At 45.7% G+C, this 27205-nt stretch overlaps 1 protein-coding gene across 2 annotated transcripts in view; it reads left to right on the top strand.

Moving 5' to 3' along the window:
* The first annotated feature begins 7006 nt into the window (after window positions 1-7006).
* The window catches only part of C1QTNF7 (C1q and TNF related 7), a 100709-nt gene continuing 80510 nt past the window's right edge, over window positions 7007-27205 (top strand). Inside the window, exons 1-2 of one of the 2 annotated variants that reach the window (XM_050947969.1) lie at window positions 7007-7082; window positions 7818-7930. The gene's annotated coding sequence lies outside the window, so the exon portion shown is untranslated. Of the gene's footprint in view, window positions 7083-7778; window positions 7931-27205 lie in introns of those variants that run through there. The other variant, XM_050947970.1, reaches the window with a different exon arrangement.

The following is a 27205-nucleotide window of genomic DNA, read 5'->3' as shown; positions in this document are numbered from 1 at the left end:
CGATCGCTACCCGCTGTGAACGTGTGGACTCACCCCCCACCGCGCGTCCTGCTGCTCACTTTGGGGAATTAGCTCAATTCCAGCTACGGAGCACCCTCTGCAGGCCGGTGAGCCACCTGTCCTCTGCTGGCCCCGGGCCCCTCCCTGGACCTCGGTGCCTCTTTAACTGGGTCTCCCCCCTCCCAGGCGAACCCCACCCCACTATCCCCACTTTGCCTCAGTATTGGCTACTGCTCAGTCATTGTCTAGCCCCCACGCCCTGGGGCAGACTGCAGTATCAGCCACTCATCATAGGCAAAGGGGTTTTGGCCTGGCTGCCTTTACCTACCCTCCGGCTGCCCCTCTGCAAGCCCAGTACCTTGGAGGCCTAGAATTAGGCCCTGCAGCCTGGGGAGTTGCTGGCCTAGGGCTTCCCAGCTCCTAAGGCTTTTCCCCCAGCCCTACCTTCCTTTAGGTCCCCTGGGTGAGTCCCCAAGCAGCCAGGCCTGTCTCTCTCTCCAGTCAGAGAGAGACTCTTTCTGCTTCTGGCTCCCTGGCCTTCTTATTAGGCCCTGTGGCTCAGTTTGGGGCATGGCCCCAGCTGCAGCCACTTTCCCAATCAGCCCAGCTTAAAGGCTTTCTCCAGCCCCAGCCCCTTCCCCAGGCTGTTTTTAACCCCTTCAGGGCAGGAGCAGAGATCCACTCTGCTACACACCGCCCCCCTTAAAACCCTCACCCGTGGGATAGGAGGGGTTTTTCCCCTGGACTAGCCACTCATGTGCCTCCAGTGCCACTCGCTTCCTTTCGGATTCCTCCAAACACTTCCGCAAGTGGACCTCCTCATCTACAACAGCTGCATACTCCTTAGCGAGGTCCACCACACTCGCCTCAGACTCATGGAGGGCCCACTCTGCTGCCTCAAGCCGTGCCCGTAGATTTGAGTCCCCCAGGACCTCTTCCTTCAGGTCTGGGTCCCCTTGGTGGTCTGTCCCACAACCACCTGGGTCCATTTTGTTTCTCGGAGATGTCCCTGCTGGGGCCCCCCATCTCCTGCTGGGCCCACTCTGTCTGGGTCCCTCTCCCCCTGATAGGCAGGGTGATAGTTCAGGTCCTGGCCTCCTGCGGGGTCACCACGATCTCCACCTTGGCCTGTGTCACCACCTTCAGTTCCTGCATGGCCCCTTCCAGGCCTCCAGGCACCTCCATTGGCCCACCCTCAAGTCTCTTGAGGGGGCAGTGCCTCCTAATGTGGCCTGGTTTCTGGCAGCCCCAGCAGACTCCCTGCCTCCTCGCTGCCTTAGGCCTTCTCTGTTTCTTCGTGGGCCTAGACCCCATGGGTTGCCCTGCCCCGTGTTCCTTGGGCCCAGACAATCCCTCCAGAAGTGGCCCGCTTGCCCAACATACGGGCGGCTGCCTGAGTTCTCGCACCTGGCAGACTGCCCGAGGGACCTGCTGCCTCCTCTTCTCTGGGTGAGGCACCCTGCCCCCAACCCAGTACGGATAGTCCCTCCTTAAATGTCCTTGCCTGAAACAGGCATAACACGTCCGGCGCTCAGCCACAGGCCTCCCAATCCCGGCTCTCAGCCTCTCCCAGCTATCTCCACCACACCTCCAGAACTCCGTCCTGAGGACCTTCACCAGGGCCTGCTGCTCCGGTACCAGCTGGCCCACTTGTTCCCGGAGGACCTCCTGCACCTCCCACATGTCCTGTCGGGCCTCCCGGATCCCCTGCAAATGGTCAGCCCCCTTTCTGAGGGATGCTGACGCCGGGGCCCAACCAGGGATTCCATCGGGGGCCTCCATGTAGAAGATCCCCATGTACCCCGGATCCATCATCCTCCGGATCCCCTCAGTCCAGGCAATAGGCCTCAGTCCTTGCCCAGGCCCCTTGTATCAGGGGCGGACTGCTATGCCCGCATTCTCCACCACATATGAACGTGTGGACTCACCCCTGTGGTGCCTCCTGCTGGTCACTTCGGAATTAGCTCGATTCCAGCTACGCAGCACCCTCTGCAGGCCGGTGAGCCACCTGTCCTCAGCAGGCCCCGGGTCCCTCCCTGGATCTCAGTGCCTCTTTAACTGGGTCTCCCTCCTCCCAGGGGAACCCCACTTTGCCTCAGTATTGGCTACTGCCTAGTCATTGTCTAGCCCCCACACCCTGGGGCAGACTGCAGTATCAGCCACTCATCATAGGCAAAGGGATTTTGGCTTGGGTGTCCTTACCCACCCTCTGGCTGCCCCTCTGCAAGCCCAGTACCTTGGAGGCCTAGAATTAGGCCCTGCAGCCTGGGGAGTTGCTGGCCTAGGGCTTCCCAGCTCCTAAGGCTTTTCCCCCAGCCCTACCTTCCTTTAGGTCCCCTGGCTGGGTCACCCAAGGAGCCAGGCCTGCCTGCCTGCCTGTCTCTGTCTCTCTCTGTCTCCAGTCAGAGAGAGACTCTTTCTGCTTCTGGCTCCCTGGCCTTCTTATTAGGCCCTGTGGCTCAGTTTGGGGTGTGGCCCCAGCTGCAGCCACTTCCCCAATCAGCCCACCTTAAAGGCTGCTTTCTCCAGCCCCAGCCCCAGCCTCTTCCCTGGGCTGTTTTGCCCGCCCACTTCCCAGACACCCAATAGATACACCCACCGATACGGTGGGTAGTCTATATGTACCCTGAGCCTCAGCTGTTGCTAATACCTCTTGCAACTCTGTCTAATACAATCCTGAGCCTCTTTCAGACTGAACAGTAACCATCTTGGGTATTCTAGACAAACACTTTCCCTGAAAGGACTGCCGCCTCCCAGCACTCTGGTGTGACAGCTCTAATATCTGAGCCTGCGTTTTTTCAGGCCGAGGGAGTAGTCATGAGGAGTTCTGTTCCCCCAGATTTTGATATCAGGTTGGAATCTGGAACCTGATTTTCTTTTTACATATACCAGCGTAACTCCACTGACCTCAGTGAAATTATCCCTGATTTACACCACTATAAATGAGTGGAGAATCAGGCCCCTGGGCTCTAGTACAGTAATTATGGTAGTCTGCAGGTGCCCACAGTTTTCTCCTGTGTCCTAGCCTCCTTCAGCATGAAATTAAGGCCTGACCGAAGTAGTTGCATTCATCTCTTGAGAGCTGAGTTGATATTTTCTGGATGCAAATGCATTCAGCCCTAGTACTGGAAAATTGCAGATCCTGACATTAAAGGGTTACTGTATTTTATGAGACACAAGCTCATTCTTTTCTGCCAGCAAAATAACTGCTTAGAGATTCTCTGCACATGAAAGATGATAGCTTGATTTCCAGTACGACCATGTGTGTTGGAAGTAACATCCATGGTAATTATCAGAACCTGCTGAATCTCAAACTCTTTGGACAGAGAGATGGGTTAAGTACATCTCAAAAACTCCCCAGCTGCTTGCCATATGAGTGGATTAAAAACTGCTGTTTGTCAAGAGTGTGGTGATGGCTTGGAATCCATAATGCATACACTCCAGAGTGCTCTTGTGTATGTGTTATATGGATTTACTTTGTTAGCATACTAGGTATATTTAAACAATTAATATCCGCACTGAAAAAACTATAAAAGGAGAAACACTGGAAGCTTCAGAAGTGGGAGAATAAGACACGTTCATTTTATGTCTTTGTGATTTTTCAGTGGAGTGAATTATCCCATTGTTCTTAACTAGTGTATTGTGACTGCATGGAGAAGGGATACCTACCAAATACCAATTATTGTTTAGTAAGGGCTTCAGGTAGCAGGTGTTTTGAGACACACCACATCTGAGTCTTGACAAAATCAAAAGAGGGGAAACCCATAGTCTTTTAATGACGTGCTAAAGAAGGAAATAGATGCCTGTAACTTTAGAAGGTTAAAAACAAGCATATTGGAATTGAAGTTGGGCAAACCTGTGTGGTTAAAAATAGAATTGGCCCAAATCTTCAATCAATCCTTCAAATCAAATCAAACCTGTAAGGTTTGCAAAGTTTTTTGTTAAATCCCTCCTCCAGTTTATCCCCTCAATGCCCATGGAAAGCTCAGCGGTTACAGGAAATGGCTCCAACTCGCACTATCATTGATATCCTCTACTAAGCCCTGGCTACCTTCACTCCCTCCCTGATGAACTTTTTCTGTGACTACCTTTAAGTGCCTTTCTCCATAGCATTGCTGCCTTACTTTTCGTTTATTGGGATGAAGGACCAAGAACCGTTGGCGACCTCTCTGCTGAGCTGCAGCTGCTGCTGCTTAACCTAAATCTTGTGGTATAGATCATGAAAGGCAGTCAAGATAGTCATGCAGAGTGTTAGATTTAAATTCGGCAATAGTGGAGCAGATGAAGTGCTGGACTCACATCACTGCTGTTGTAATAACAAGGCATAGTAAAGAATATTTAGCACTTCACAAATAACTAATTAATCTTCTGTGTCACTGCTGTGTGGTAGATAGGTAAATATCAATACACTGATGGAAAAACGGAGGCTGAGACATTAAGTGGTCTGCCCAAAGCCATTGAAAAAGTTAGTTGCAGAGCCCAGACTAGAATTAGGAACTTGCTGGAATCCAGTCTAGTGTGTAGATCATTAGAACACATGCTCTTTTGCATGTCAGTAAAAAGACCTTAAGTTTCCTCCTCTCCTCCTAAGGAGGATCAGTTGGGAAGGGGGAAAGGCATCTCAAGTTTCCCTAAACCCACTGTGACAGGGCAAGGTCAGATGGCTATAGAAAAGTAGTGGAGATAGATATATTAGCCCCAGGTTAGCAAATATCTGGTACCAGGATAAGTAAATGGCAGCTGCTCCAGGTCAGTTAAGACACCTGGGGCCAATTAAGAGCTTTCCAGAAGGCAGGGAGGATGCTCGGTTGATTGGGACACCTGAAGCCAATCAGGGGCTGGCTGAAACTAGTTAAAAGCCTCCCAGTTAGTCAGGTGGGTGTGCATGTCAGGAGCTGTGAGAAGCTGTGTTGTTGGAGAGCTGTCCACACCATATCAGGCACAAAGAAGGAGGCCCTGAGGTAAGGGTGAAGTGAAGCTTGAGGAAATGGTGGCTGCTGTGGGGAAGTAGCCTGGGAAATTGTACATGCCCAGTTCCTAAAAGGTCAGCTACCATAGTTGATACTATTAGGGTCCCTGGGCTGCAGCCTGGAGTAGAGGGTGGGCCTGGGCTCCCCCCTTTGTTCCCTTGATTAATCACTGAGACTGTGCAAGGGAGGATAGCTTCTCCTCACCTCCCTTGCTGGCTTATGAGGAAAATGGCTCAGTAGACTGTGACCCTTGTCTCTAGAGAGAAAAGGGTTAAGTAGAAGGTCACAGTGAGCCTCTGAGGCTAGTGAAATCTATCAGGAAATGCAGGAGACAAGGACAGAGCTTTGTCATACCACTGAAAATAATAGGGGAAACTGGAGATGAGAATTGGGGAGGGAAACAGGGTTGCTTAGGTTGTGGATCAATAGAAGAGATGCCACTCTAAGGTGGGCCTTCTAGCTAATTCAGATAAGCATTGCAGTTCGATACCTGACACAATAGTAGATTCTGGCATCTCATTCCAAAGTGAGGCTTAAGCTACACAAATGCCATTTATTTATTGATTTATTTATTGATACACTGAAGCAGACAGTATGGATTAGCATTTGTATCTTCCACTGGTTTCAAAGAGTTGTTGAATTGTGGTGACACTACTCAACTAACTAAAGTGTGCCAGCAGGTCCACAAAACAAAAATATTCTAACCATACTTTAGGAAAAATGAGACTCATTCATAACAAACACCAGAGTTTTCACATAATAATTTAATGTATTTAACACTGTGTGCTATAGCTTGACTAATATAATTTAGTATTGACAAAGGACTCCGTTAGCAAATACTAAAGTTTAGTTTTCCTTAAACCTTTTCTCTCCTCACTGGCAGCATCTTATATCCTAGTCTTCATCCAAAACAGAGCTCATTTCTCAAACTGTAAATTAAAATATCAAACATGTAGTATTTCAGTTCATGAAAATTGCAACTAAATCTGGGCACATTCTAAAAAAAGTAACAATACTCTATGTATGTCTTACGATTTTATATCTTGGTTTTGGCTGGTTAGGTATCCGAGACCCAGGGGCAGCTCCAGGCACCAGCACACCAAGCACATACCTGGGGCGGCAAGCCACGGGGGGCACTCTGCCAGTCGCCGCCAGGGTGGCAGGCAGGTTGCCTTCGGTGGCATGCCTGCAGAGGGTCAGCTGGTTCTGCGGCTTCGGTGGATCTCCCACAGGCATGCCACTAAATCCGCGGGACCGGGGACCTCCAGCAGGCAAGCCGCCGAAGGCAGCCTGCCTGCCGTGCTTGGGGCGGCAAAATACCTGGAGTCGCCCCTGCCGAGACCTTTGCATTATGTCTTTCAGCAACAGTTGTGAATTTCAGTAATACATTCTTTCTCTAGACAAGCACTTGTTAATGTTATAGTTTTGCAAGAAAAAATTACCATTGACATATACTAATTCAGTTTATAATAAACTGCATGCCTCTTCAACAGCACTCAAGGGGGCCTAATTTTTTCTTTCAAAAGTGACTTTGGGTGACCAACTTGAGGCACATCTTAAATGGACTCGATTTTCAGAAATTTTTTGAGCATTTCCCCCCCCCCCTTGAAAATCAGGCTCCTTTAAGGTGTTGGAAGTGCGGTTTCCCCAAATTGAAGCTCCCAAAAATCTTCAATCACATTTGAAAATATAAGCCTGAGCATCCATTTTTAAAAAATCATTCCACAAAGTTAACTCGTATTTGTAAGCATGTTCTATGCTATGGAGACAAATACACACTAATTCCCCCAAAACTGCTCAAATGAAGTTCCCAAGAATGCGTTAGATCCTCTGGAAATTGCTCTCCCTTCCATCTGAGTCTGTGGCCCTCTCTGCATGAACACTGTGGCCTAACTTTCACACACTCTGGGTGCCTCTATTTTTAGGATGTCTTAATTTGAGCAACTCAGAATGGAGATACCCCAAGTTAGTGGACACTTTTGAAAATCTTGGCTTTTGTGCCTAGGGCTCTGCAGGATCTCAGAAGGCAAAGTCACCTGTAATGGATGCAGCAGGCTCCCTGATGAAACCCATCAATATTCGTGCAGAGATACATTCAGACAAGTGAGCAGGGTAAAATCCAATTCTGGACTTGTATGATTCCCCTTCCTGGGGTGGGAGTACATAACACTGGATCAACAATACAATCAATTAGCTAGCCATGCTGCTGGGAGAAGTGTGGAAAGCCCAGGAAAAAAGCATAGAGGGTTAGGAAATCCACAGAAAGTAGCTATTCTGAGAACAGGACACGGAAGGATTCAGGGCCCACTCCAAAGCCAATGAAGTCAATGGAAGTCTTTTGATTGACTTCAGTGGTCTTTGGATTAGGCCACTACTGTGGATCTTTGCATTCAGTGTGTATTCAAGGCCATGCATTCTCCCTTCACTTTGAGGCCAATATGCCACCTAAATTCCATATTAAGGGGAACAGCTTGATTCTTGTCCCTTCCCCATGTCTTTGTGTAAAAGGGGACAACTTGGTCCTAAATGTTTTTCCAAATATTATATCACATTACCTGGGGAGTCTATACTCGCTGGTAGAACTATAGGTCATGCTGCTTCAGCCTGGAGTTCACACTTGCTCATTCCTCTATACTGAGCTCTTTCCAATGGCAGTTTTATAGCAAGCCTGACAGTCGCTTTAAATTAGAGGAGTTGGCAAGTGTCCGAGAAAAGGGGTGGGAATTTGTTTAGCTGAGAAAGACAGTTGAAAGACTTAGTACAAGAGACTCAGGCTTTAAATAACTTTTCATGTTCAGAGAAGTGCATTATTTGTCATTAAGGCATTTTATCTTTTTTCTCTGAAAGACTTTGAATCACCAACCTGCATCTATTTGTTTGAAGTTGCAAAATTTATGAGACAAACCCAAGGAAGCATATTGTTGTTGTGGAAAATTTGATTTGATCTGCTCCAAAGTAAGGTAAGATGTAACTGGTTCTGTTTTGCTGTTCTGACTTATCTGAAAGCATTTAATCAAAGGAACAAAAATGTGGTGCCTTTGGAAAATGTAGATTTTTTTTATTAGACCACATATGATTAGATTAAAAATCTGCTGCTGCTAAATCTGTTTATATATTCTGCCTTGTAACACAAGAATAAGGCACCATGACATTTATGAACTTAACATTGCTCTTAGAAAATTTACTGACAGGTTTTTTTTAAATCCAAGATACACACACATCTGACCAAAATTATTTCTAAAAAGTCTATTTTTGTCAGGTTTGGGCACTAATTTAATTGTCTTTCATCTGTAGACATAGTTCTACATATTTAGCTTCAAGCTTTCATTCCATCAGCCCAACACAGAAATTGAGAGGTCTTTTCTCATGAAAGATTCCAACATCATTTCATAAATTCACTTAAGCTTTGCTGCTGAGGTTTTCTGAAAAATGTGTTCTGCAAAATATTTTGTAAATATTAAATCATTTTTGCTTCAGGGTCACACCCTTGCAAAGTTAAGGAAATTCCTAATATTTTCCAGCAAAAAAGTCATTTGATATTAGCTGACATGATAGCCTTTAAAAAAAAAAAATCAAAGTTACTAACCTACTGTGCAGTCTTGGTCTGTGGGCAGTGTGCTGTATGCAATCTGGGAAGAAACTGCACATTGTAGAATGAGAATAAGTGTTTGTCAGCTGTTGCACACAAACCTGTTCTGCGTAGGTGAGAGTCTCCAGTTAACATTATTTGGATGTTTATGAAACATCATTTGTCTGCCTGCCAAGTGCACAAAACAAGCTATTCATGGCAGTGTATAAATTCTACAGTCCTCCCACTTGTGGTGATTGATTCTTTCTTTTCAAGCTGAAATTCTATGAAATATGGGTGTGAATTCAGAACAATCAGTAGCCCTTTGAGCTGTGCATGTTGTGGGTATTAACTCTGCAACAGGTTGGGGAAAGAGCAACCTGCTCCACAAGCCACAACGACACCTCTTCTTCAAGACTGCATGGTAGCCAGCATTAGAGTTGCCCAGAGAGAGGGGCTCATGCAAGCGAGGCTCTCCTCCTCCTGTACTACACTACTCCCAACAACCCTCAGGCCTGAGAATGCTGCCTGTCTTGCAGGAAGGAGCTGTCTTTTTAACAAGAGCTCAGTGCAGTTCAGTGGAATGTACTCTACAGGGCAAGTGGAATTTTAAGGCTCAGTGACTGTCTGTTCAGTTCCTCTGATTCCCTTCATCCTCCAACCATACCACTGGGGCTGTGCAGCCTGTAGGACTGACTTCAGCCAGTAAATGGCCCCCACCAGGGATACACAGGGTTTTGAGGCACCTCCCCCACCACCTCACAGACTTTAAGGTCAGAAAGGACCACCATGATCATGTAGTCTGACCTCCTGCATGTTGCAGGCTATAGAACCTTACCCACATGCTCCTGTAATAGGCCCCAACCTCTAGCTGAGATACGGAAGTCCTCAAACCATGGTTTAAAGACTTAAAGTTATAGAGAATTTACACTAGTTTAAACCATTTATACTAGTTAAACCTGTCAGTGACCCATGCCCCAGGCTGCATAGGAAGGATAAAAACCAGGGTTTCTGCCAATTTGACCCAGGGGAAAATTCTTTCCCAACTCCAGCTATGGTGATCAGTTAGACCCTGAGCATGTGGGCAAGTCCCACCAGCTAGACACTTGGGAAAGAATCTCTGTAGCAACTCAGAGCCCTCCACATCTAGTATCCCATCACCTGCCCTTAGCATGACAAACTCTCTTGTATGTACCTGCTGTGGATTGGCTCCCTGAAACCACCAGCCTCTGGCAACACATGTACTACCTTCCAGGCCTCTGTGGGCCTCATTCTATCTCTGCAGGTTAGCAATAGGCACACATCAACACTCGGGTCTTCCAAGCATCTCTCTGGAGTACTCAGCCCCTGTTTGACTGAACACTCACAGAACTATTCGATCTGCTACTCCCAGAGGAACATACCAACTTGTAAAATGTAACTCAGTATCTCCACTTAACACACAGCACGTAACTTATTCTTGTTGTCACTATAGGCATATAGCTTATTAACAGATTCAAGTAATAGAGTATTGGAAACAAATGTTACACACACAATCATATCATGCTTTCCGGAGACAAAACTTAACCAACAAGGCATTCATCTATCTCTTACAAGATAGTTTTCCTTCCCCAATGTTTTCAAAAAAGCCTGGCAGAGATCTTTGTCATGAAACAAATTCATTGTTATTTTACTTCCTTAGTGAAGGATGCTAGGGTGTCTCTCTCCACACCTAGGTATACCAGAATGGACTGACAGACCCCTCCCACACGCACACTGTTTACTTCTTCCTGTTAATTTCCTTCTGAATTTCCACCATCTCTTCATTAGCAACTGTTCTAATGCTAATAGACAGAGCAGGTCTTAAGGGCGGGTGGGCTGGGCCACTGCTTAGGGCACCATGCAGAGCTGTGAATTGGTACCTCCCAAGTCCCATGCCCACCTGACCTGCCCAGAGGCAGCCAGGCAGGTGCACAGTGTTCAGACATGCAGTGCTGGAGAGTGGATGGACCCAAACTGCAGGGGGCAGCTGGACACCCAGGTAACTCCTCCAGAGCAGGGGTGCCCCCATCTGAACAGGAGCAGGAATGGGGGCCACAGTAGGTAGAGAGTAGCATGCTGACTCACTGTACTATGCCCTGTTCCAGGGAGGATGTTCCCAGCACTGTGGCTCTGGAGTTTTAATGGCAGATTAACCATTAAGAAGGTGGTACCTGCCTGCTGTGATCTCCCTTTCTTTCAATCCTCGATTGCCTATCCCCACCCTCAGGCTTTATTTTTTAAACTGTTTCTGTTTCCACCAGTATACTGAAATTCCTTGGGAAAGGGGGGCCTTGTCTGAGCTATTGAGCGAAGCATTGTGCACATTTCTGTACTGCATCAAGAATAAAGAAACTCCTTTCTTTATTGCCATCGTTGACTTAATCCCATATCCTGCAAGCCTCGCTCATCCTCTGGAAGTCGATGGGGTTCCTGCTGTTAGTGTGAGGACAATGCGTGATTGTGATTTAAAGTATCAGGCTCTTAAACTGAGATCTCTCTAGTGGGAATAGATTCCACCCTCCCACACATGCTTCAACCCTGCTGCTCTGGTGGCTTATAAATAGGCTTGGTAGAATTCAACTTTTATTTTTTTATAGCTTTGGGTAATGATTTTTTTGTTACACTTTTCTGAATCTTTAATTTTTAATTTTCACAGTTGTGGGAAATTTGGGGGGGATGGAAGATTAGATAATTATTTGACAGAAGTTGATATTCAAAGAGTTCAAGCTTTAAAGCTGTTAAAACACAAACTGAGGGAGACAAGGTAGGTCAGGTAATATCTTTTTTGGGCCCAACCGTAGTTGGTGAAAGAGACAAGCTTTTGAGTTCCACAGAGCTGGAGAAGAGCTCTGTGGTGCTCCAAAGCTTCTCTTTTTCACCAACAGAAGTTGGTCCAATAAAAGGTATTACCTCACCCACCTTGTAGCTCTCATATCCTGGTACCAACATGGCTACAACAACACTGCAAAAGCCACAACGTGTCAATATCCTATGTCAAAAAGATATACAAAATAAATATCCTAAAACCCAGAAATGATTTGTTGATCTAACTATTCATTCACTTGTCACTAACCAGCCTAATTCAGAAGTCTAAATCACTGGATTTTGACTCTAGCAAGTTCTCAAGCAGCATTTTTCTTGCTTTCCCTATCTGTAAATTTCAATTATTATTGATGGAAATACCTTTGTGGGTAAAGTGAAATCAACAGATAATTTCTAAGTTATTATCTGCAAAAAAAAAACCCTAGAGTTTTCAGGTGCCTAAGTAGCCCCTGGAATCATAGTTAAAAATGCCCCTCTCCACATCTGAAATGGTGCCCCCAGTGAGCCAGAAGTGGCTAGAGGGCTGCAGGATGGCCATGGGCTCTGGCAAGATGCAGCCCCCTTGCAACAGTGTGGAGCCTGCCTTAAGCTGCAGGCTGAACGCCAGGCACCATGGGCGCTTCTCTGGGGAGGAAGAACCCTGCCACCTGGGGAGCAGGTGAATGAACTGCTGACTCTTCTTACCCATGGAGTTTCATTTCACAATTGATGCCATTCAAAAATAGCAGTCTTCATTCTGTGCATCATGTTGCACTAATGCCTTAGGGTAAAGGCTTAATCTAAAATCATCCATTTCCCCATGTAGTTCTTAAAATGGGGTGCTCTGCCAAGGATTGATGCATAACAGTTCCCTTTGCAAAGAACAGAGACAGTAGCAGGCTCTGCACTCAGGAGAGCATAGGAATGAGCTGTTTTCTTCCTGTGCCCTAGGGATGTGCAGTGTCCCAAAGGGTTTGGGAGATATGGGAGCAGCTGGACAATCCTAAATGATGTTGAAGAGCTCAGGAAGGGACTGCACTTCTCCTGGGAGACACACTCTGTTCAAATAGATGCCTTTCTGGGACAATCTAGCCCTTTAATGTTTTTTAAAGCATATGGTAGATTCCTGTTGGCTATACATAGCACCTGTTTGTGAGAGATAAAGCATGTTTTCTTGCCGATTCTTAGGCAGACATTGCAGATGTATAATGTTGTTAAAGCTGTGGGTTTGCACAGGAGAACTTCCCTATAAATTAATTCTTAATAAAGATAATTTCTTCAGCTAAGCACTGGACTCAACTGTTGCAATATTGAGTAGCCTAATCAGATTGTCTGCTATTAAACTAATAATGTGTCCAAGTTCAAAATGTATACCCCTTATGCCATGGTTTTTTCACTTGTTTATATATTTTTTATTATTGCTTTTAATGTTTTAGCAAATGAAGAAGTTCTAAATTATACAATTTTAACAATAGAGCCCTGGTGATGCAAGTGCTGTGTGTTCTGAATTCTGTTTGACTGGTTATCATGAATGTTTATTAAGCCTTAATGTCCTTGAGACTCCAATTCCACAGCGATGGGCAGTGGAAATTCCTGCAGTAGATGATGCAGTGTCCATTCTATTTTAGTTCAATGTGTGAAAGAGTGCTTCTGTTCTGCTACAGTCCTCTTACTATGCAGTTGAATTTGAGCCTCTATTATGGTGTTTTTAAAAAAATTTCCATGCAGCTTGCAGGCATTTCACTTCTGGTGAAATAATACTTCGAATTTTTGGTGATGTGCACTTGGAGAACAATGCTCCAAAGTAGCAGTTTTGAGTTAGTACCTTTTGTCCTGTGTAGCAATATCAATGGTGAGTGGCCTTTCAGGACAATGAATTCCCTGCTTAACATAATTGCATAACATACTACTTCTATGAAAGAATAGTTCTGTTTTCTGGGTGTCAGTTTTTTCTTAAGAAAGCAGCAGGGTACTTACTTTCACCTATTTGCAAGAACATCAGTACTGCTCTTAGACCTGTGTCCGATGCACCAGTGCACAGTTCAAACACCTTGTCAAAATCTGGACTGAGCAGAATAGACTTTCCTGATGGAATTTTCTTTACCTCATCAAGGTCTTTCTGACAAGCTGCCATCCACACTACTTTATTGGGTTTTGTCTTTTTGCATAAATCTGATAGTACATAAAATGTTACTGAAACCACTTACAAACTGGCAGAAATAGGTAGCCAAGCCTATAAAAGACTGGATTTGTTTTTTGGTTTGGAGTACAGGCCAGTTAACAGTGAATTCCACCTTTAAGAGGTCTGGGGAAATCCGGCCTCTTCTTACCCAGTGAGCTAGATAAGAGTCCCTTATTGCCTGTTTTATGCTTGGACACTCTTACTGTGAGCCCTGTATCTTTGAGTCTGATCAGCACAATTCCCAAGTGATTTTTGTGGTCTGACTAGGAATTGCTGAAAATTGCAATATAATTAATGTAGGCCAGAGACAAGTCCTGCAATCCAGTTAACACCCAATTAACAAGCCTCTGAAATGTGGCTCCTGCATTAATTAATCCAAAAGGGAACATTTTGAACTCTGAACGTCCCGAATCAGTAATGAAGGCAAATTTATTTCTGCTCTTCACAGTTTAAGGAGATCTGCCAATACCTGTAAAAGCAGCAAAGAATCCTGTGGCACCTTATAGACTAACAGACGTTTTGGAGCATGAGCTTTCGTGGGTGAATACCCACTTCCTCAGATGCATGTAATCTGAGGAAGTGGGTATTCACCCACGAAAGCTCATGCTCCAAAACGTCTGTTAGTCTATAAGGTGCCACAGGATTCTTTGCTGCTTTTACAGATCCAGATTAACACGGCTACCCCTCTGATACCTGCCAATACCTGTTTTTAGGTCTAGGGTGTTCGGGTATTTTGTTCAACCTAGAGTGTCCAACATCATCAGTTCTGGGTCTAGGGTATGCATCATGAAATGTGACAGCGTTAAGCTTCTGTAATCAACACCAAAACCTTATGGTCCCATTCTTTTTGGAGCGCTATAACTGAAGAAGCCCAGGGCTCTTTAGTCCTTTAATTATCCCCATGTCCAGCACGCTTTTATATCCTTTCAAATTTGCTCCTGCTTCTTTCCAGTGGTCCGATATGCTCTGCTGGGAGCAGGTTGTGGCCTCAGTGTTTATCTTGTGGACCATTTTATAAGTCAGACCTGGTCTGTTGGAAAATACTCGCCGGGGGACAGCAACATACTCATAACCCCGCTGAAAAGGCAGAGGTTAACTCTTCACATACCACAATGCTTTCTAGTGACGTGTCACTGTGGCATTCAGCCGTCCAATCAATGGGAACCGCAGTCTGAGAATCCTCCCCTGCACAGCATATCATGTTTACGATGGCTTCTCAATTGTGATATGCTTTTAATCTGTTTACATGCACAGTCTGTGGTGCAGCCTTGTTGTTGGGCCTTTGTATATTGTAGATAACATTGTTAACCCTTTCCAGAACCTCAAAAGGCCCCTCCCATGAGGTGTGCATTTTGTCCCTTTTTTTTTTTTTAACAACACTGGCACCAAGTCACCCACATCAAATCATTGCTTACAGGTACTGTGGTCATATCATACTTTCTGAGCAGCGTGGCTTTTTGTGAGGTTTTGCTGAGCCATTACCATTTTTTAAATCTTCTCTAAACCTCTGCATATATTAAGCCACTGGCTCCTCCTCTATCTCACAGCCATCCTCCTGTGGTGAGATTTGGGGGCAGATCAAAGTTGTTTCACCCCACACATCGTCCATTGCCCACTAAATAGCTGGGATGTGAAATTTGACCAACAAATGTGATTAAAATCTCCTTTTGGAAAACTTACTTGGCTGCATACAGTGAACCCAGCCTTAGCAATTGTTTCGGCCTCTATATTCTTAAGAAGAGCAGCTGCCTCCAGATACCTAGTGGTGAAATCCACTGCCACCAATATAATTTTTCCTCTGTGTAGGCTTAGCTAGTAGGCCTATCATGTCCATGGTAGCCCTATAAAACACTTCCTTGATTATTGACAAGGGAGCCTTGCAGCACCTTACAGCCTTTTTCCACTTCTGACGTAAGTCACAAGTTCTGCAGTAATCTTTTACCTCGTTTTGGATATTGGGCCAATAACAATTTTTCTTTAATTTTTCGTATGTCTGTGTTCCTGAGTGGCCTGAAAAAGCATAGTTTTGGGCTAGTAACATTAACTGCACAATGTTTTGAGAGATCAATGGCTTATAGGTTCCCCAGGCTCTTTTTTTTTTTTTTTTTTTTTTTTTTTTTTGCCCCACTGGGGCCTCCCTATATATCCTTCCCTTTTTGTAAAGAACTTCCCTGTGTTCCCTTTATATGGGGCATTACTGAGACTGGCTGTCTTTATACTTGCTAGATCTGTCCTCTGTTCTGCAGCAAACTCCATTTGGCTTCTGCTTGCCTGGAGATCTGATGCAGGCAGGGGGTAAGAATCCCCCACACTCTTCCCTTGAGACACATTGCCCCTCTCTACTGACAAGGGTGCAGAGGTTTCTCCTCCATTCCTCAGCTGCTTTTCTCACTTTGGAGGTTGCCTCTGTGAATCAGGGATATATTTCACTTTACTAAAGGTCACCATATTAACAACCTTGGGCAGTGGTATTGTCATTCCCAACCAGAACATCAGCTGGTAAATTCTTAAGAACTCCCACTTTCAAAGTACCCCTTAACTTTCCCATTCCAATTGATGCAGGCCAAAGGCACCATGGTTTTAAACTGTCTTAAAGTTAGTAGTTTCAACTCCTCCCCAAGGAGGGTAGAACTCTCCTGAATCCTATCCCGCTGGACAAGGGAAATCTAAACACTACCATTTATTTTGGCCATTTTTTGTAAACTTTCTCTATTTCCAGGAGGTCAGACCTGACAAAGTTAACCAGGGCTCCCTCTACCACCACTGAAGTCTGGCTCCAGTGTAGCTGCATTAACCTGAACAGACTGGGGAGTGAATGTGGACCCGCCACACCAGGGCCGGCTCCAGGCACCAGCGTGCCAAACGCGTGCTTGGGGCAGCATGCTGTGGGGGGTGCTTTGCCAGGAGGGCGGCAGGGGGCTCCAGTGGACCTCCCACAGGCATCCCTGCAGAGGGTCCGCTGGTCCCACGGGTTCAGTGGAGCATCCGCAGGCACGCCTGCAGGAGGTCCACCGGAACCGCGCGACCGGCAGAGCGCCCCCCACGGCGTGCCACCGTGCTTGGGGCGGCAAAATGGCTAGAGCCGCCCCTGCCGCACACTTGGGGCATTGCCTTTCACGTGATCAAGAGACCCACATGAGTAACCCTTTTGAGGGCCTCTTTTTGGGCTGTGGCCCAATAGTTAGGGCTATGAGGAGGATACCGTTAGTGGGGTGGTGTGGGCTTCACTCCCTTATTCCCAGGGACAAACTGGGAACCCACTTTTATCCCAGGTTGTTGCCTTTTCCTTTAGAGTTGCAGACCCTGAATAGTCTTACCTGTATGTACGAATCACCCACTTCAGCAACGGCTTCCACAGATGTTGGAGTTTTCTCCCATACAGTGGCTCGCACTTCCTCAGCACAGACCTCAAAGAACTGCTCCTGAGCAATCAGGTCTCCCAACTTGTTATGGGCTTCTGTCCCTCTACTCTTTATCCATTTTCTCTAATAATCCACCATTTTATGCACATATTCGCCGTGACTTAACTTATCAACTTTTTTGAGGTTTCTGAATTTGAGGCAATATGCTTCTGGAGTAATCTGAAACCTTTTCAACACAGACTCTTTGAACTGAACATATGTCATAGCCTCACCAGCATCCATATTAAATATTTGTAAAGATTTACTAGTCAATTTAGGAAGTAGGAAAGTCATTCTCTGTTCATCAGGGATTTTATGTATAGTGCATATGTAACCCACACGCCTTCTGGGTGTGGTAGTGTGTCCCATCTAGTGGCACTGAGACCACTTAGAGAGAGAAAATGAGCCTGCTCTATAGCCTTAGCTAACACCCAGTTGACTTTTAGCTCATGCTGTGAAGACTCGTACACTAAGCTCCAGAGACCCCAGGTTCAATCCCACCTGACGACAACCGAGGTCTGTCCATGTTGCACTATATTTTCAAAGGTGGTTAGATATTCTTCAATGCAGTTGGTCCCTCTGCAACCTGGGCACCAGCTTGTGCCAGCTGTGTGATCCCTGGTGAGTGATACGTGTGTGCTGAAGAATCAGTTTTTGTAGATCTGATATGTTTAGGGTGTGCTGCCTCTCTCCTTTCCTAGGGCTTTTACTTCTCAGGCTTTGCCCTATTTGTCTTCTAACACCAGTGCTCTCTGGTGGGTTACTTCTAGGGCAGCTCTCTCTACTTCTTGCTCTTTGTCTCTCACTGCAGCTCCCCAACTCTGGTGCTCTCATTCCTTTTCCACTTGTCCAGCCAGCTCTTTCTGCAGGGCTGTCTTCCTGTTGACTGTACCCTGCTGATTTTCTGAGGCCTTGTCTACACTGCCACTTTACAGCACTGAAACTTTCTCTCTCAGGGGTGTGATTAAAAAAAAAAAACAACACGCCCCTGAGCGATGCCACTTTCACTGTTGTAAAGTGGCAGTGTAGACAGTGCACGAGCGCTGGGAGCTACTCCCCTCATGAGGGGGTGTGTTTTTACAGCGTGGGGAGAGCTCTCTCCACACTGGTGCCACAACTACACAGCCATGTTAAAGTGCTGCTGCGACAGCACTTTAATGTTGGTAGTGAAGACATGCCTTAAATTTTTAGGCATTTTCGGGGAATCCAGTTGTCCTTTTTGTCACTTGTCATAATCCACTAGCAGGGCTTTAAGTCTTCCACTTTTTTTTCTTCTGCTAGTAGGTAAGCAGCACTCTGTACACAACTCTTCCAGCTGCTTTTTGGCATACTTAACAGATGCTTCTTTGCTCATCCTGCCTTTTCTGCTGCTCAATTCCCCATTAGAAACAAACACAAGACAATAGACTGTAACCTTTCCTTTACCTGTTCCCAAACTTCTCACTTGTGAATTGCTGAGTAACTATATTATCTGGTATTTCAGTGCATGGAGCATGATCCTTAGCTAACCAGAAAACTGGCTGTAAATCCTGCTGACTATTCCACTGTGACAATTCCCAGGGCCCCTCACCACCACCTGCCGGTACTGTGAGAGCAGGGCCAGCTCCAGGCCCCAGCACACCAAGCGCTTGCTTGGGGCAGCATGCCGCGGGCGGCGCTCTGCCGGTTGCCGGGAGGGCAGCAAGCGGCTCCGGTGGACCTCCCGCAGGCGTGCCTGTGGAGGCTGGTCCCCTCTGCAGGGACGCCTGTGGGAGGTCCACCGGAGCCGCAGGACTGGCGAGCGGCAGAGCGCCCCCCACGGCATGCCGCCATGCTTAGGGCGGCGAAATGGCTAGAGCCGGCCCTGTGTGAGAGAGTCTTGTCTGTACCTGCTGTGGATCAATACCCTGAAACCATCAGCCTCTGGCAACACAAGCACTGCCTTCCAGGCATCTGCAGGCCTCTCTGTCTCTGTGCAGGTTAGCAATAGGCACACACCAACTCCTGCTCCTCTGGAGTGCTCAGCCCGTTTCACTGAACACTTCTAGATCCACTATTCACAAAGGAATAGCACATGATACTGGGTGAGTGGAGACACACAAATGGAATGGATATTTTACCTACTAGGTCTGTATTAGTACTGGTGAATAGAGTAGAGAGATGGACTGGAGTCTGTGTTGTATTGGTTTAAATATATTGAATGTGCCTTTAGTCCAGCCACTAGGACTTCCTCATCTGTAAGTACTATGCTTCTCAGACTTTAAAGCTGGGCTATATAATAAAACTGATTGAACTCAAGCAAATATCTTTACTAAATCTTGTTAGAGAGTTGAAAACTCCATCAAGACCACAATGCTATTTTCATCTCATGCCCCCATTTAGAAAGACCCCAAACTCAAAATCAGACCATTCCATAAACTAAAACATCTGTTGAGAGTCTGGAATTAAAGCCAGGGAGTATTGTTCTGCATTGGGACACTTAACAAACCTTGCCTCTCTGCAGGAAACATTCCCTCTGCTAGACTAGACTGTAATTTCTGTATTCTGTTTTATTTCTCACCTTCTTCATGCCATTCCTTCACTAAACATACTTTTCTTTTAGGAAAAAGAACTAGTGCAAGGGAGGGGCCTGGAATTTAGTTACTCCTTCACTTTCCTTTGCACATGGCTCCTCTCTGCCTCCGCACCCCACATTTTGTGTTGATTATTGTTATTTTGATTTTGTTTAGCTGTTTGCATTAAATATATTTATCATATATATACAATACACAATAACACACTTTAGTATATGTCTAAATGGCTCAAAACAGTACTTTTGAAACAAAACTTTCCGACTTTTTCTGTCAATTTTTTTTGTCAAAAGCGGCGTGTTCCTACAAAACATTTTGATTTAGAAAGAACTACATTTATTGATGGAAAACCGCCACCTCAATAATGTTTTGATCAGCTGTAGTTTAGGACTGAATCCTGCAAGGAGCTCTGCAGGCAAACCTCTGCATCAAGACAGAGCCCACTGACTTCGCTGGGGTTTTGGGCTAAGGTGACCAGAATAGATGTCCTGGTTTTATAGGGACAGTCTCGATTTTTGGGTCTTTTTCTTATATAGGCTCCTATTACTCCCAGCCCCTGTCCTGATTTTTTCACATTTGCTGTCTAGTCACCCTACTTTGGGCAGGCGGAGGAAGTCTGCACTCACCAAGCTTGCTGCAGTATCTGGGGATTAGGCCATAAACTGTTCAGAGCAGGGACTGTCCATTCCTGTCATGCTGTGGGGGAAATTGGAATTGGTGTGACTTTGCTAATGATGGAGTTTTCTGGAGAGAAATGTAAAACTTCTCAACTTGAATGTGCCCCTTGTTCTCAGTAATAATTAGAAACAAAAATCCTTTCCTTTTCATCAGACTTTTAGTTTGGAAAAGAGAAGACTGAGAGGGGACCTGATAGCAGTTTTCAGGTATCTAAAAGGGTGTCAACAGGAGGAGGGAGAAAACTTGTTCACCTTAGCCTCCAATGATAGAACAAGAAGCAATGGGCTTAAACTGCAGCAAGGGAGATTTAGGTTGGACATTAGGAAAAAGTTCCTAACTGTCAGGGTGGTTAAACACTGGAATAGATTGCCTAGGGAAGTTGTGGAATCTCCATCTCTGGAGATATTTAAGAGTAGGTTAGATAAATGTCTATCAGGGATGGTCTAGACAGTATTTGGTCCTGCCATGAGGGCAGGGGACTGGACTCGATGACCTCTCGAGGTCCCTTCCAGTCCTAGAGTCTATGAGTCTATGAGACTATTGTTAGACCAGTCATGGTAGCAGTGCATTAATACTCTTACACTAGTCTGGTTTGTTGTCCTCTGCTCCCACTGAAGACTCCCATTTACTTCAGTGGGAGTTGGTTAAAGCTCTTAATCATGTATGGACAGAATATCTGCATGTTATATCTGAAACAATGTTATGTCCCATCTAAGGCCTTGGCTACACTCACACTTTACAGCGCTGCAACTGGGGTGTGAAAAAACACCCCCCTGGGCGCTGCAAGATACAGCGCTGTAAAGCGTCAGTGTAATCAGGGCAGCAGCGCTGGGAGCGCGGCTCCCAGCGCTGCACGCTACACCCGTAAGGGATGTGGTTTACATGCAGCGCTGGGGGAGCTCTCTCCCAGCGCTGCTGCTCTGACTACACTCACACTTCAAAGCGCTGCCGGGGCAGCGCTTTGAAATTCCAGATGTAGCCATACCCTAATTTTTTTCACATTTTTACCTCATTGAGATAGAAGGGTGGGCATGTCCCTCTTGTGACCAAAAAAAGAGAAGTCTATATTTGTCAAGTCCATTATTTACTGTCTATGGGAGATAAACAGTGTCCGTGTTTTATTACAGAGCTTTTGGCTCTTCAGGGGTTGTCTCCAGTCCTCCCCCTGCACAGTGATATGCTACCAAAAGTTAACTATGGGCTTCTTCAAAGTTTTGGCCCCAGTCAGTGATACATGCAAAAATCTCTGAGTAAAATACTGTTCCCTGTTACAAAATCACACCAGTTCCACACTCTCCCACCTACCCCACAGGTAGATCACCCGCAGCAATGCCACCAAATCCACGTGACCAGCGGACCTCCTGCAGAAATGCTGCCGAAGGCTCCCTGACTGCCGTGTTTGGGGTAGCAAAAAAACATAGAGCCGCCCCTGGGGGTGGGACAGGCAAGCACCATCAAAAACAGATGGGTTGTAGTGACTGTAGGAATCCGACTCCTGGAATTGTGGGGACAGAATGGTGCACCCCTATAAGCAGCAGTTAAAATAAGGGGCAGTGTTGGGAGCAGAGGAATGGGAGCTCTGCTAACAGCTGGGGAGGGGGTTCCCCTCCTCTCCCCGGCTTGGGTAAGCAGCGCTTTCCTACTGTTTCCCCATTACTTATAAGGACCCTAGAGGCTCTGATTGGAAACACAAGGAGTGAGTTCCCTTGCAGTGGCTGTTGCAATCACAGGGATGTCAAGTACACTCAGAGGGGGCTGACCATTTTAAGCAGCAGAGTTACAAAAATAATTTTTGCCACCTACACTCTACCTCCCCACCCCTTCCCACCCCACATACAATACAACAGCAGATAGCTCATTTCTGTCCTGGATAATCACAGTGCTATGCCCAGGATGGCCTAAGGATATGGGGGAGTGTTGAGGAGATTATTCTTGCAGATATACCCCAAACTTAACTGATTTATTCTACATTCTGAATGTGTGTATGTGTGTGAGCGGGAGGGAAGGAGTTTTCTTTATGTCCCCTCAGCCTCCTGCTGCAGGAATGGAGCCCAGTTGTATATTCCTTTGAACCTTCACAATGCGTTGACATCAGTGTATGGTTTTCAAGGCTACATTCTACATTCAAGGCTAGAGACTGACTTTAATCTTTAAATGAAAACAGATTCTCCTTTGCAAAGGAGCTCAAAAGCTGAAGCAAGGGCTACATTTGGATCATCATGTCTATTAACAGGAGGCAGGGGATATGATAGAGATCTATAAAATCATGATAGGTGTGGAGAAAGTTAATAAGGAAGTGTTAGTTACTCCTCATAACACAAGAACTAGGGATCACCAAAGGAAATTAATGGACAGCAGGTTTAAAACAAACAAAAGGAAGCATTTCTTCACACAACGCACAATCAACCTGTGGAACTCCTTGCCCAAGGATGTTGTGAAGGCCAAGACTTTAACAGGGTTCAAAAAAGAACTAGATAAATTCATGGAGGATAGGTCCACCAATGATTATTAGCCAGGATAGGTCCACCAAAGATTATTAACCAGGATGGGCAGGGATGGTGTCCCTAGCCTCTGTTTGCCAGAAGCTGGGAAGGGGCAACAAGGGATGGATCACCTGATGATTACCTGTTCTGTTCAGTCCCTCTGAAGCACCTGATATTGTCTACTGTCGGAAGACGGGATACTGGGCTAGACAGACCAGCATGGCTGTTATGTTCTAACCCCCATGCAACTCACCAGTGATTGTGCAGCCCAATCCTCACCTTCTCCAAACATGCTCTCTCCTTGTGGTCCGTGGGCCACATTTAAGAACACTAGTAACATAAACGAAGGGCTTATCTACACAAGGAAAGAAGCCTGCAGTAGCTGGCACACGCTATCTAGTGTGCACTAGTTGCTCTGCACTAACGCCCAACATGGACTATCTTACTGTGAAGTAAGAGTGTCTTCGTGTGCACTAGCTTAACATACTTTGGAAATGTTTTAACCAAACTGCCAGAGGGTACTGTTGGGCTATGTCTACATGGCCCTATAGTTTGAACTATGGGTGTGGGAACTGCAGCATGCACTAGCACGAGGAGTTAGTGCAGAGTGGCAAGTGCACACCAACTACTGTGGGCTGCTTCCCACAGTATATCCCAATACACTGCAGCAAAACACATTAAAGCACTAGTAATGAAACCCAGGCCCCGGTGAAGTCCACAGGAGTTTTGCCATTGATGTCATTGGGGTCTGGATTTCACCCAAGGTGAAAGTAATGGGCCAATTTCATCTTTGGTGTAACTCCACTGAAGTCAGGGATCCATTTAGATCGCTATGTCTGGCAGGGTTCAGTCTGTGTGTTCCGCTTTTGCAAATACTGCCTTGAAGCACAGAGGGTTGTTTTCATACCTCCTGCATGAGGTGATGGTGAATGTGACAATGAACGCTGAACGTGAAGTGAATTTGACACACAGCATCTCTGGGACACTTTCCCCAGGAAATTCCAGTAGAGCTGCCCAAAGTTGTATGACATGTTACATTAATTTACCAAGATTAGCAGTGTTTTCTTCACTGTAAGAATTAGCTGCACTGATCTTTTGCACACAAGAATAAATGCCATTGTTTCTCATGTTGAACTGACCTCTGTGGTTACTCTGGAACAAGCTTTGGATTCTTTGAAATTAAGGCTAGAGGATCCCATAACTGAAACAGTTTTGTTTAGACAGAAAAACTGCCAAGATGCCCTTAAAAGGAAGGATCTGCCTAACGTATGCTATTCAAAACATTCATTGCTATTCTGACCTTCAAAAATCAATCTAACGACAGCTTAAATGAAGCCATGCAGTTCCTCCACTGATTGTTACACACACAAGAGTGGGCCCAGTCCCCTCAATCATCACATTCAGAATTCAGCAAGACTGTGTAATGACTGCAGTACCAGACTCATTATGAACAACTGAGAAACTCGGCCGGAGGTTTGTACTCTGTCCTTTTTCCACTGAGTCAGCAGACGCATATGTTCCCAATTTATCATTAAAAACAAACAACTTAATCTCTCAAATATGCAGTGTTTGGGGGTCTCCTCTTAAAACTGAATTACAAATTGAGTAACTAATATAAATTTGTCAATGCAGGAAATAAAGGCATGTTAGTTACTGTCACCAGCTGTTTCCTTCCTGTCATTTCTGTAAATCCTTTGGAATAGCTCAAAGTCTAGATATTTGTAAATCGGAGGCTGTTACATTTTTCTGTTCTGGTGGTCATACGTAGCTGACAATGCTTTCTTTAAACTAGAGCCATGGGCAGGGTGTGAGGGAGGAGCACGTTCTGTCCTCATGTACAGCCATAGTGCCCCACTGAAGTCTTGGACAGAATTTGGCCTAAAAAGTGAATAGCTATTTTAAAATATTTATTCATTTACCATTGTCACACCCAAGGGCCAGCCTGAGGACTTGGGGTGGGGAGGGGCGCTAGGAAAATGAGTCTTTGGTACAAACCCCTCAAAGGTATTTGACTCCTTTACATGAAACTCGGGGCAGGAAGGGAGGAGTCATCTTAGGTCATCTATCTGGCTGCAGAAGTGAAGTCTGCTTGTTCCTTTTAACCCTGTTGCCCTGCGTACAGGATTTCAAAGCTATCGGCACAAAAGGAGAGGAAACTTTCTTTTTTTAAAGAAAAGCTGAAAGTCTCTTTTACATTTCTGCTTCCAATGGCTCTATCTCCTGTGTCTCTGAGACTTTCCCTCTTTCGGGGACATATTTATAGACAGGCTCCCTCAATTTCATTCACAAAATCTATATGTGGACATGCAAAAATCACATTTGTAAGTCGAAAATGGGTACTGGCACATGGAAACAGGCACTCTCATTCATGTAATTACCCATTCTGCGTGTACAGTGGGTGTGTGAACAAACATTGCAGCTGCAGTTTAGGTGACCTGTTTTGAAAGTTTGACCCTTTAGGCCTTTGAAGTATGTGTTAGTTATACGTTGTAGTAAAATACTTGGAATTCAGCTGGTTATTGAGGACATGGAAAATCAAGCCCCACAATGGAGTAGGAGCAAGGCTGTGAGACACTGTACTGATAAAACAGCACTTCTCTCCTAAAAACTGTTTTTCTTTTGAAAAAATGCAGCTGCTCAGGGCAACATACACAGGGCTTTGGAACAGTGGGAGGCCTGAGTCTCCTCTGCTTTTCCACTAAACAGAGGAATCTGATTTAAACTTTCTTCTATTCTATTAAAAGCCAAAGAGTCTCCCATAAAAAACAAATATACAAGTGGAATAAAGGGAGGAGAGCAAGAAAGGCAAAAAGGAAGCAGAAGGGGTAAGAGAAGAGAAAGGAGATCTGAGTGAACTGCAGAGCTGAGAGAAGAATCCAGGAGTCCTGACCCTCAGCGCTGTGCTGTAGCCACTAGACATACACCCCTTCCCGAAAACAACATGCATGGCCATTCTCCCTATTTAGAAGGATCAGTTATATGCCTCATAGAAATGGTATCATTTTCTCATTCTGTACTTTCAAAACAGTTAATCAAAATCCACATATTTCAAAAGGAGCTAAAGCTTTGTTCCCTGAATCCCCTCTCTTCGGAAGCAGTTAAACAGATACTCTTGAATAGCAGACGCGACACAACTAAACGCGCTGACCTCTGCAACTGGACTAGATTCCAGTGCTGGTGCGCCTACCATCAGGTCAACACAATGAGCGCTCCACTGCCACTTATCCTTGACTATATTTTACACCTTAAACAATTGGGATTAACCACCAGTTCCATCTGGATGCATTTGGCAGCCATCATGAGCTTCCACTGCCACATAGACAGCCACTCCGTCCTCACACACCTACTCACGAAATGGTTCCTGAAGGGCCTCCAAAATCTTTACCCTCACATACAGGACCCAACTCTGGCCTGGGACCATGGCCTTATCCTATACTCCCTTACTAGACTAGAATCTATGGCAACATGATCCTATGTTCACTTATAACCTCTGCCCAATGGGTTGATGAAATTGGGGACTTTATGGCCTCTTCCCCATACACACACTTTCATAAAGACAAAGTTACGCTACATCCAGATCCTACATTTTTACCCAAGAAACCATCCCCTTTCCATCTCAATCAACCTATCCACCTTTCTTGCTTCTTTCTGAAGCCTCATGGCAGTCAACAGGAGACAGTTCTGCACACCTTGGACATCAGCCAACAATTACCTTTCTACCTGGACAGAATTAAACCTTTCAGAAAATTGCCACAATTATTCCTTTCAGTGGCTGAAAGATCCAAGGGCACAGCCATCTCTAAGCAATGCCTTTTCAAGTATTTTAATTTAATTTTAATTTTAGATCTCGCAGTGTATACATTTGTCCTACCAATTACACAATTGACAACCTCCTATTGGAATTAGAGCACATTCCACCCTCTCTCTCCACCTCCATTGCTTTTCTTAATCATGTCCCCATTGCTGACATTTGCAAAGCAGCCACATGGGCATCAGCAGACACTTTCCCCCATCACTCCTGATGCTGCAGTTGATACTCTCTTAGGACACTTTGTCCTATCGTCTGCAGTAAATGCTGCTCCGAAGCCCCAGGCTTCCAATTAGGGGCACTTCTTTCTAGTCACCTGCAATGAAGCACCCATGGGGACATCACTCAAAAAAGAAGAGAAGGTTACTCACCCTGTGCAGTAACTGAGGTTCTTCAAGATGTGTGTCCCTATCTGTACACCATTACCTGCCCTCTTCCCCTGGGTTTCAGAGCTGAAAGATAAGCTCTGCGGCAGAGAAGGAAGCAGGGGCCAGTCGGACCACACATCCTGCGAGAGCAGAGAGGTGCACGTGTGTGGTCCTACCGACACTGCTGGTGAAGATCTCCGATCCCTTGCACAGGGGGCACTGCTGCACCTACAGTGGTTCACTCATAGGGACACACATCTCAAAAAACCTCAGTTACTGCACAGAGTGAGTAACCTTCTCTTCTTGTGTTTTGTGAAGGGGTAAATAACATTTCCCTACTCCTTTTCTCCACACCATTCATGATTTTATAGCTCT

The sequence above is a fragment of the Gopherus flavomarginatus genome, chromosome 3 (genome assembly GCF_025201925.1).
Source record: "Gopherus flavomarginatus isolate rGopFla2 chromosome 3, rGopFla2.mat.asm, whole genome shotgun sequence".
Classification (NCBI taxonomy): Eukaryota; Metazoa; Chordata; order Testudines; family Testudinidae; genus Gopherus; species Gopherus flavomarginatus.
Note: the sequence above shows the minus strand (reverse complement) of the source record. Positions and strands in the feature narration are given on the sequence as shown.